Consider the following 11409-nt stretch of genomic DNA (forward strand, 5'->3'; position numbering starts at 1 on the left):
GATGCGCGCACTTTGTTTTGTTTATGAGTGAATGAATGGAGCGGGCCTACTGTAGATTCCCGCCGGTACAATAATTCTATAAAGCACGGAGGTTTAACGTTTGTGTCCTTGTGTTATTCAACCGTGTTTGGTAAAACGTCCTGGGGTTATTGCTAGGACGATCCATGTTTGTATTTTTTGGTTATTTAACGCATGTCCACTACCTTGATTGCCAGCAAGTGTAATGGAATAGTCGCCCCGCACCTTTTGATGCGTATTGTAGCCCTCGCTTTCGAAAGCATTAGAGAGCGTTTGTTACAAGTAGACTATACAAGTTATGTTACATCACAGCTATTATTTCTGATAGGCCTATATTGAGCAAATTACGTTTGATTTTAGTTCACATCGCCTGCCTGTATATGTGAACCAGACGTGAACGGTAATGTGTTTCTTTTTAATAAACTGCCTGTACACTTACAAAGTTCTCAATGCTTCGGTTTACATTATGCTACTGTGTAAGTGTGGTGCTATTTTGAGCCTTGTTAGTGGTATAGATATAGCGATTTCTTTTTACTGTATGTGTGCCCCGAAGGCTAGCGTTACACGCTAATTAGCGGTTTGCAATAAAACTGGTCACATTCGACTAGCATAAAAATAATAAATCCCAGCGACCGGTCGAACTCGGTAAACATGTGTTATTAACCCCTAGGTTCAGGTAAGGCCCGGAACACAATGCTCATGGTTGTCGTGGATTATTACACCAAGTGGGTGGAGTTGTTCCCAATGAAAGATGCGAACACTCCACGGGTCTGTAAAATCCTGAAGGATGAAGTCTTCACTAGGTGGGGAGTGCCTGCCTACATGGTATCGGATCGTGGACCCCAGTTCACCAGTCAAGTCATGTCCTCTCTGTGTGAGTCATGGGGGGTTATGCAAAAGCTATCAACAGCATACCACCCTCAGACGAACATGACTGAAAGGGTGAATAGAACCATGAAAACCATGATAGCATCTTTTGTGGAGCAGCACCATCAAAACTGGGACAGGTGGCTCCCAGAATTCCGCCTGGCCATTAACAGCGCCACCCATGAGACAACTGGGGTGACACCAGCCTTGTTGGCGCTAGGGCGTAGCATTAAGGGGCCATTTGAGCGTCTCATCTCCAAAACACCAACACCTACCTCACCTGCATACACAACACTTCACAGACAGCAAAACATTCATCAAGAGGTTCAGCGACATGTAGGTTTAGCCAAAACCAGACAAGCCAGATACTACAATTCACGCCATAGGGATGTACACTTTATGGTCGGTGATCTGGTCTGGCTTAGGGCGCACCCACTGTCGAAAGCAGCTGTCAAATTTTCCGCCAAACTTGCACCCCGTTGGTCGGGACCTGCTAAGGGGGGGGGGGGGAATGTAATGGTCACCCATTAAAATTATGTGTTTTATTTTGAGCATGTACTCATATGGTTTTGAATGTTACTGTTGGTATAATAGTAATTATGTGAGTCATGAACATTAGATAGGCTACCAGAAATGAAGTAAACACACGGGTATAGGACTGATTTTCACTGATAATGAGGAACTCCCATCGATTGGCCTGTCAATCAATGGGAGGCGTTCGTGGGACAGGGTCAAAGTTTTCTTATGTTCTGCTATCACGTTAGGTAGGGGCAGCGCGAACAGGCCTATGTGTTTGACATGTTGGACTACGTGAGTGTGGAGTATCGTCGCATGGTCTTGGATTACCCTTTTTTGTTCTAAAGGACATTGTTGGATACTTTGCCTTTTTAAGTTTTACAACAGAGCCCAGCCAAAAACTCCAATAAAATTTGTATCAACTTTGAGGGACAGCTATGACCATGCAGGATTATCCAGACCAAACGTGACGATTTTGCTACATACTATTCCTATTTATGTACCAGCATGCAAAATTTGAGCCTCCTACATGGTTCTTGCGCTGTGGGCTTGTGAACTTTGACAAAAAAAAGAGGCCGAACAAAATCGACACCCCCCTCCCCCTGTAAAACTGGCTGTATCTTGGAAAGTATTGATCTTACATAAGAGTAATTTTACAGTGTGTCTCCTGGGTAACATAGGTACACCTGGTAATTTTTTCAGAATTTTTTGAGACCTAAGTGCGTGGGCCCTGGTTGAACTGACGTGGAATGACCCACATTAATAAACTATAGTATAGTTTCTTTAATGCTCAAACATGTATTTAGTGTATTTAGAATATGTATTTAGACCCATGTATTTAATCAAAGTCAAAGTCTGCTTTATTGTCAATTTCTTCACATGTCAAGACATACAAAGAGATCGAAATTACGTTTCCCACTATCCCACGGTGGAGACAAGACATATTTTACCAATTAGGTCCACAGACAAACATAACATTCAAGTAAACAATATAAAAAGTAAATAAGAAGGCACATACAATGAAGAAATAAGAGCACCAAAATTTGGGTTGAAATTGTGCAATTGTGCATACAGTAGACAGTCAATATAATAGTGCAAAAGTCAGGCCAATAAATGGCTGAGGTAGTTCTACCAGTGGAGTAGTGCAAGTGGAGTAGTGCAAAGCAGCCATTGTGGGTCCAAAAGTCCAGGATGTTATGTGGCTGAGGGTGGAGGGGGGAGAGAGTTCAGCATCCTAACAACCTGGTGTATGAAGCTGTTGGTGTCTGGTGGTGCGGGAGTGCAGGCTTCTGTACCTCTTCCCAGAGGGCAGTGGAATGTGGTGCTGCTCACTCTCTCCACCACAGCACCGTCAATGGTCAGTGGCAGGTGTTGGGTGTGACCTCTCCGGAAGTCAACAACAATCTCCTTGGTCTTGCTGACGTTCAGCAGGAGGTTGTTGTCCCTGCACCACGTGGTCAGAAGGTCGACCTCTATCCTGTATTGTCTCGTCGCCCTTGGTGATGAGACCCACCAGAGTTGTGTCGTCAGCAAATTTCACTATGTGGTTGTTGCTGTAGGTTGCAGTGCAGTCAGCAGAGTGAAGAGCAGCGGACTGAGCACGCAGCCTTGGGGGGGCCCCCGTGCTCAGTGTGATGCTGCTTGAGATATAGTTGCCAACACGTACTACTTGAGGCCTCTGACAGAGGAAGTCCAGTTGCCAGTTGCAGAGGTAGGTACTGTATAAGTATATATACTCTTTTGATCCTGTGAGGGAAATTTGGTCTCTGCATTTATCGCAATCCGTGAATTAGTGAAACACACACAGCACACAGTGTACACACAGTGAGGTGAAGCACACACTAATCCCGGCGCAGTGAGCTGCCTGCATCAACAGCGGTGCTCGGGGAGCAGTGAGGGGTTAGGTGCCTTGCTCAAGGGCACTTCAGCCGTGCCTACTGGTCGGGGTTCGAACCGGCAACCCTCCGGTTACAAGTCCGAAGTGCTAACCAGTAGGCCACGGCTGCCCCGTTTGTCAAGTTTTCAGATGAGTTGTTGTGGTATTATGGTGTTGAATGCAGAACTGAAGTCTATAAACAGCAATCTCACATATGAGTCTCTTTTTTCCAGGTGGGTGAGGGCTGGGTGGAGGGCAGAGCAGATTGCATCCTCGGTGGACCGTTTGGCTCGGTATGCAAACTGGAAGGGGTCCAGGGTGGGGGGGAGAATGGATTTGATGTGTGACATGACAAGCCGCTCAAAGCACTTCATGATGATGGGTGTCAGTGCCACGGGGCGGTAATCATTGAAGCAGGATGGAGCAGTTTTCTTCGGCACAGGTATAATGGTGGCAGCTTTGAAACATGATGGGACGATGGCTTGCTTCAGGGAAGTGTCAACATAATGGGAACAAATGATGATGATTACAGTTAACATGTAATAAACTCGGAAATTCTAATCAAAACACAACCATATTTTTTATTGCTAACATAGTGAGTCACTCATGTGGTGTTTAATGCATTTCATCACAATAACAAGTTGCACAGATAACCAACTCAGAATATATCCCACAGTACATATGAACTTAGATAGCAGGAATAAGCCTAATGCAGAACTGCATCTACCGTCAGCAACAACCAACAAGTAAAAAACATTTTACTTCTAGTAACACTGGATTTGGTATGTGTGCTTGCCTCCATACTGGAGCTTGATAATGAGCTCTTCTAATATGCCACTGAGCTGCATCACTTGTTGATGGTAGAGCCTCCGATCCTCAACATCTAGAAAACAGAGTGGCTCTGGCATAGTGTTGTCACAATACCAAAATTATGACTTCGATACAATACTTGCCATAAATATGTTGATACTCGATACTGAAACGATATCAAAATCCTAAAATATCTGAAATGCCTCCTCCAAGTGTATTGAATCATGTGTGTTGAATTTGGTACACTTTTGGTCAATTCTGGGTTTTAAACTTCTAAACTTCATACATAATTATTATTTTTGTAGTCAGTAAAATAGTAGTTTGTGTGTGATTAAGTCCTTTATTGTTTGTTATAGCTCAATTATATTGTGTGGTGTTTTGGCAATAAATTACCTTTAAATAGCCAAAGTAGGCTAGATCAAGGTCAGTGTTCAAATTACTGGATGCAAATCACTTAATGCTATGCAGAAGAGCCTAATCTTTAGGCCATCTGATGTAGGCTACCCTAGGCCTTCCCGTGTTTATGGGATTTCTTTGACAGTTGCAAAGGGAAAAAAGTGAAGATAGTCTTCTTTGCTCCCAGTGTAATTTATTAAGTATGTTTTAACCACTCAGGTCTTCATCAGATAGGCCTACACCATTATCTGTTGCAATATCTGTGTGCATTCCTACATTAGGTCTATTTCTTTGATTAACATCATTTGCTCCCACATAAGAAATACCAAATAACAATACAAAAGTTTCTTACAAACTTCTTGCATACTTCCTGCATACTTCTTAAATGTGCTGCAGTCAGATGGGTGTCCTAAAGACATAACTAGATCTTGAGCATCTATTACCAGTGTTGAATGAGCAGTTTTTGCAGTGATCACTACTGGACATTCCACATTGCTAGACAGCACTTGAGTGAGGATAGACTTATTTCCACTTCACAAATAACCATCGCTATCTGCAATAGCTACAGTACAGAGACATTAATCAGTTCATAGCTAAGGATTTGTCCTAGGTCCACTTCCTTTTCAGCATCATATGCAGTAATGATGCACTGGAGAATGTTTCTTTTTGTTTTTTGCACTATAAAGGATATCTTGTCTAAATTGTTTTGGTGTTTCCAGCTAAAACAGCTATTCCCCAACAGATTAACATCCAGCTTGACTCAACTTCACTGACCCCAACTAGATCGGCACGTAACTTGGCCGTTGTAATTGATGACCGTAATTGATGTAATTGAAACACTAGGTCTAATTCAAGACTCTTTTCCTCAGTGGTTCCATGATGGTGGAATGAGTTGCCCAGTGGTATCCGTTCCTGTGGTAGTTTTGGGTTGTTTAAGAGGGGTCTAAAGACATTCCTGTTCAACATGCACTTAGTTCTTTAAGTGCTTCTTATGCGTTATGGTTTGTATAATATTGTTTTATTTCCATTAGGCTGTTGATTAATTTGACATTATTGTTTATTATTGATATTCTCCTTAATATAGTCTTACCATGTCATTGGTTTTTATATTATTGCTTTTTCCCTCATTTTCATTGCTTATTTTATTAGGCTATTGATTGAATTGACATTATTGTTTATTATTGCTATCCTCCTCATTATACTTTGACCAACATTCTAATCTGTTCCCTGTTATATTTTAAATATTATGTTGTTTTTGTATTTGTGTGTCGCTTTGGACAAAGGCGTCTGCAAAATCCCATAACCATAACCATAACCATACATTTTTTTTGCAAATAATGCAATCTCCATAGCACTCTTCAGCACTCCTCAAACATGCACAGCACACTCTTCCATTTTTCTGCATGGCTGGAATTTGAATGATAGGAAAGAGCACCAATAAGATGTTTTAACTAGGCAAGCACAGTCGTCTTTACAGTAAAAAAAATACAGTGTAAATCCTCTGTAAAGACTGACAACTGTTCATAATAGTTAGTGACAAAGTAGCCTACTTTCTACAGAAAAATGAGCAGTCACCTACTATTCTATCAATTTATTATCAAGGAATCTATTTTGTTTCACACTGAATTTTAGCTATGATTTCAATTTGTATTTTAGTTGTAGCTTATTTTCATTTGCTTCTTGAGGGTCATTGGAGTAATTCCTGTCCTGTCCTACAACATATCTGATACATAAAGAGTATATTAATGCCTTCTTTTTTGCAATTCTTATGATATCTGATGGCAAAACCAAAAAGTATGTGAATTATGCTAATTATGCTAATTAGCAAGCTTAAAACTCAAAATTGAGCTTGGTAAACAACATATTTGAATTCAGCACCCTCAAATTGTGTGAAATAGCCCCTTTACCGACTTTTCCTCAAATTTGCCAACAGGACTTTTTCTGAACGTTTGTTATCTATCTGCTCTCCCTCTAAGAAGAAGAAGAAGCTAAGAGATTTCAATATAGTGGATTCCACTATCTGAGGACAGCCTCAGTGTCAGGAAGTATAACGAGTGTAACGAATTGCTTTACTGCAGACATGTCAAGGTCAAGGCCCGGCCCGCGAATGAATTATCTACGGCCCCCGGGATGATATTTGATTAGTATTAGAACCGGCCCGCAGGCCACAGCCGCCAGGTGCTGTTTTGCGCATCAATACTCCATTCCACCAGAGGTGGAAAAAGTATGAAAATATTGTACTCAAGTAAAAGTACCAATACCTTGATGAAATATTACTCAAGTACAAGTTAAAATACCGATCTGAAAATGTACTCAAGTAAAAGTAAAAAGTAGTTCATTTAAAATGTACTTTAAGTAAAAGTTACTTAGTTACTTTTTTGGGGGGGGGGTGGGTACCAGAACAACCAGTTTTACCAGAGACTTTCTAATGAGGAGATACAGCACTCAAAAAATCCTCCATAGTAATGCATGGGGTTAGTTTGTAACAGTTGTCTACACATATCACAACCCTTCCGCGGCAAAACGTTGACATGTGAATACATTGAGCCAATCATGTGGTGTGTTGTAAAATACATTGAGCCAATCATGTGGTGTGCTGTGAAGACATCGTGCCAATCATCTGTTGTGATCTCGCTGCTGGAGCAAGATTGGTGTCGTGAAGCCTTACGCACACGCATTTCTGCCGAAATAGATGTACGATAAGTGCCCAAAAAGTGTTGCAATATGGCCGCCGAGTGGAGGTACTTGCCTGATAAGGATGTTGAGAAATGGAGATCTATGTGAAAAATCACCGGAGTTCTCCTTTAAGTTTTAGCAGTAGTTGATTTTCAAAGTTAGTTGCACTCATCCTTGGGTCGCTTTGCAGTGAACAGTAATCCAGCACAACTGAAAAGCCCCTCACAGGCAGCTGAGGCAGGCAGGCCAATGTTAAGTTGCAGAGAGTTTTTTTTATATTTGGAAACGAGCAGAAGGTTCAGCAGATTAAAGGCCGTCGAACTGGGGGGGAAAGTGGGAAGTATAGCCCTATACTTCCCACTTTGGAGGAGAGGGCCCTTGAAAAGTGGAATACAGGGGGCACAACATTTTCATCAGGCATTAGTAATAACTCAGGTAATCCACACATAAAAAATCCAAACAACTCCATAAGTAGAGTCATGTGTAATGAAGTGGAATAACACAGGGAAAAAGTATTGAACACGCTAAGAAAAAGCACTAAGGTAAGGAAAGGGAAGGAACGAGCTGGAATCTGTAAGTAGTTAGAGATTAGTTATCCTTTCTATCTGCGCAAATTAATATAAGCTTGGTTAGTAGCTTACATATTGATGGGCTATAAAAAGGTTTTTCATTACCAAGGTGTCACACAAGAAACATTTCATGATGGATAAAAGCAAAAAGCTCAAACAGTTCTGGAAGTAATCTGGAACTAAAGATCAGGATTCACAAGAGGGACCCCTGGAATCTGTTTAGAACAATGGACCAAAATCACACCCGATACTGCGACTAATAAGTTTTGTCATACAGGAAATGTCTTGAAGCTGTCTTTACAAACAAAGGCTTTTCCACAAAGTATTGAAGAAATTTCAGTAGGCACGTTCAATACTTTTTTCCTGTGTCATTCCACTTTAATACACAAAACTCTTATGTTTGGATTTTTTATATGTGTGTTAATATAATGTGTGGTGAAAATGTTGAATAGACTCACTGGAAGTTTAGGTTAATTACTGAAAAAAAAAAAAACCCTGAATTTTACCTGAATAGTTTAACTTCCAAATTAAATGTAAAAATGAATGTCAGACGAAATGTAAAGTTTGACTGACTGTATTTTGTATAACGTTACAAAACATAGTGAAAACTGTCTAAGGTCACTCTCACTCTCCCTTGCTAAAGAGCTAAATGGTTTAGTCCGCCTGCACAATTCATAAAGTAGTCTATCTTTTGTTTATTTAGTTGAGCATCGCTAGTAGTGGACCGCTAATTGTTGTGCTGCTGGTGCAATGTGTGTCTCGCCAAGAAAGCCAAGTCAGGTTACTAAAAACAAAGGCCAAAACAGGAAAAACAGAGACATCAAAGTGAGGGGAAACAACTGCTAATAAACTTCTTTCCATAGAAAGGTGAGCACAAACGTCAAAACACGAAATCCCATGGTGTTTGCTTGAATATCTCCGCAATCATTGGTGCTAAAACGAACTGAGACAACCCATTGGAATAGCGAAAAATACACTTATAGGTTAGGCTAATCTGATTCATCTCGTGATCCAGCTCCATCACTTTCAGAAAGACTGCATGACGCCAGCTTGATTCATGTCCTGTTGTAGGCTACATGCTGATCATTATCACGAGGCTAGTGGTTGGGCGCGATTTTTTTTCTCTCCCTTTCTGTTTTCGTTAGTCTTAACTTTTTTTTTACTCAAGTAACGGATGGGATTTTTGATGTAGCGAAGTACAATACTTCACTCAAAAAGTAATCAAGTAAAATTTAAAATACCGATTTTATAAACTACTTAAAAAATACAAAATACACAGAAAAACTACTCAATACAGTAACGTGAGTAAATGTATTTAGTTACTTTCCACCTCTGCATTCCACGCAATGCAACGGTAGCCCACGAACTCACTGCGGCGCCGCAAGTGGGCCTCGGCTTCATTATTCATCAGTATTCAGTCAGGGCAGATGTCAACTTTCAGTTACCCCCCTCCCCAGTGTTGTGCCTGAACGCGTTCATTGAACGAAAGTCACTCGTTCATATGTATTTTGAGCGAACGTGAACTGAGCATACTGTATTAGGCTACTACTGCCTGATGAACGTCACTGTGAACTCGTTCATTCTGGTATCTGAACGGCATGCTCTTTCAGGTTAACTTAGTTGAATAGGATGCCAGATTTCTACAGAGCCTTCCACGCGAAAACCCGGCTAAAACACACCGTAAAAAGGCCTTATATGGCAGCATGCAGGTCACCATTTGTCAAACTATGGGCCGCGTTCCGCAATGTGGACAATGGTCTGCAGAGTGAAATTATTCCCGGGCCATCGTCTGATAATTTGCTGCGCAATTGGTCAAGGAGCCGCGGACAGAAAAAGAAAACAAACATTTCTGCATTTAGTAGGAAATACTTGCTAATTTGGTGTCATCAAACATAGAGGCATATAATTAAGTCGTGGTATGAGCGTTTATTCAATGCATGCGTGTGCACGTTGGTAGCAAAGCTAAGCTTCAACCTATTGGAATTATGAAACGACATTTAATAGAACGACGTGGATTTATGCAACTTCCATAAAAAACAGAGCACAGACTATATAAAACACTGTTTGGCATTAAGTATTAAAGTCAGCCAAAAACTATTAATTAGTCTTAGTTAAAGATAGTTAAAGATCTCCAGATCAGTGATTTACGCATGATCTGACCCGCCATTTACCATTCACACAAGCTGGTATTGTGTCTCCTGAATCCTTACATTCAGGCATTCAAATTAAATGTAATTAAATAACATATAAATATTCTATCAGTGTAGGATGCTTGCATGAGGGAAACATCCCAAAACCACGGCATATAACCGCAGTTGTTTTGAGAAGTATTTCTCATGCAAGCATCATGCAACAATGCAAAAACAATGAAACTATTGTAGGCCTAATTATATTTTACATTAGTAAAGCAGTACTCTGATGTGCATGTTTTCACAAACTTTTGTGAACAATCTTAGCACTTTAAACATTGACTGTTTTGAAGTGCATGTATAGCAATATAGTATAAAAATAATAATAATTGTGATATCATTATGATAATTTAATGGGGGGTGGGAGGAGGGGGTGGGTTCATGTAGGTGGGCCCTATGACCCCAAAGTATGCCTTGACTGGGCCTCAGGTCAAAGAAGTTTGAGAAAGGCTCATGTAGACGACAAAGCAGCAAGGTGGCATCATATGATCATTTAAACAAGTTTTATGACAAGGTCGGTGAGGATGGGAAAAATCGTACATTTGTGCAAACTTTGCCCGCACTTCAGTCACAGTCATTATTCATTTAATCATTAAATAAAATACAGTACACGTCTTGGTTCAATAGGTTACATGCAGTCATTTTAATATGTTTTAATAAACATTGAACCAGTCCGGCCCTCGGCTTGTAGCAAATTTGTTTTTTTGGCCCTCCTAATGTATTTGACTTTGACATCCCTGCTTTACTGCATTCAAATATACATACACGCCAGGCACCGGCTAGAAAAAGGTAGCGATGGAGTTTCTCAGACATTCGTCATGACAGAGCCAGCGAAAAAGAAGCAAAACCCGAGAAAACAGTAAGGAAATTGCCAATACTGCATAGTTTACCTTTAAAATGACAGTGCTACTGTGTAAATGCTAAAATGTCAGGCTATGAACAGATGAGCTGATATGATGTGTAGGCTAATCATTTAACCGAAACAAGCAAAAACTAAGGCTGAAGAACAATTACAACTAGACTGCATATCCGAGGAACTTTGTGCTTGCTAAACTGTGTCTGCTCTTGTTGGTGAAGTTTAGTTGAGCCAGCACACTTTTTTCAGTTTCACAGAAATGCAGTCTAGTTTATTAGTGGGCTTGATCAAGCAAACTATTGTTTTTCTTAAGTTTACTTTATTTATTATTCCTTTTACCTGTTTTTAAGCACAAAAATGTTTCTACTTCAGATCAGCCATATAAGGTTTTCATAATGTGACCTGCCTCACCAGTGGATATTCGAATCATGTTTCACCATTAGATGATGATATAAACCCTTCCCTGGCAGAAAGACAAGGACTTGTGTAAGTGGCCTTTCAGGAGTTACAAAACTCAAGCTTTTGGCCATTATCCAGTAGGCAAAAAGGAAAACTCAAGAAGCAATGAATAGTTTGAACAGAGGTTAACAGAGGGACAGTGCAGATTAATCTGTCTCATTGAAGTGTCTCACTAGA

Source organism: Alosa sapidissima, chromosome 4 (genome assembly GCF_018492685.1).
Source record: "Alosa sapidissima isolate fAloSap1 chromosome 4, fAloSap1.pri, whole genome shotgun sequence".
NCBI classification, from domain to species: Eukaryota; Metazoa; Chordata; class Actinopteri; order Clupeiformes; family Clupeidae; genus Alosa; species Alosa sapidissima.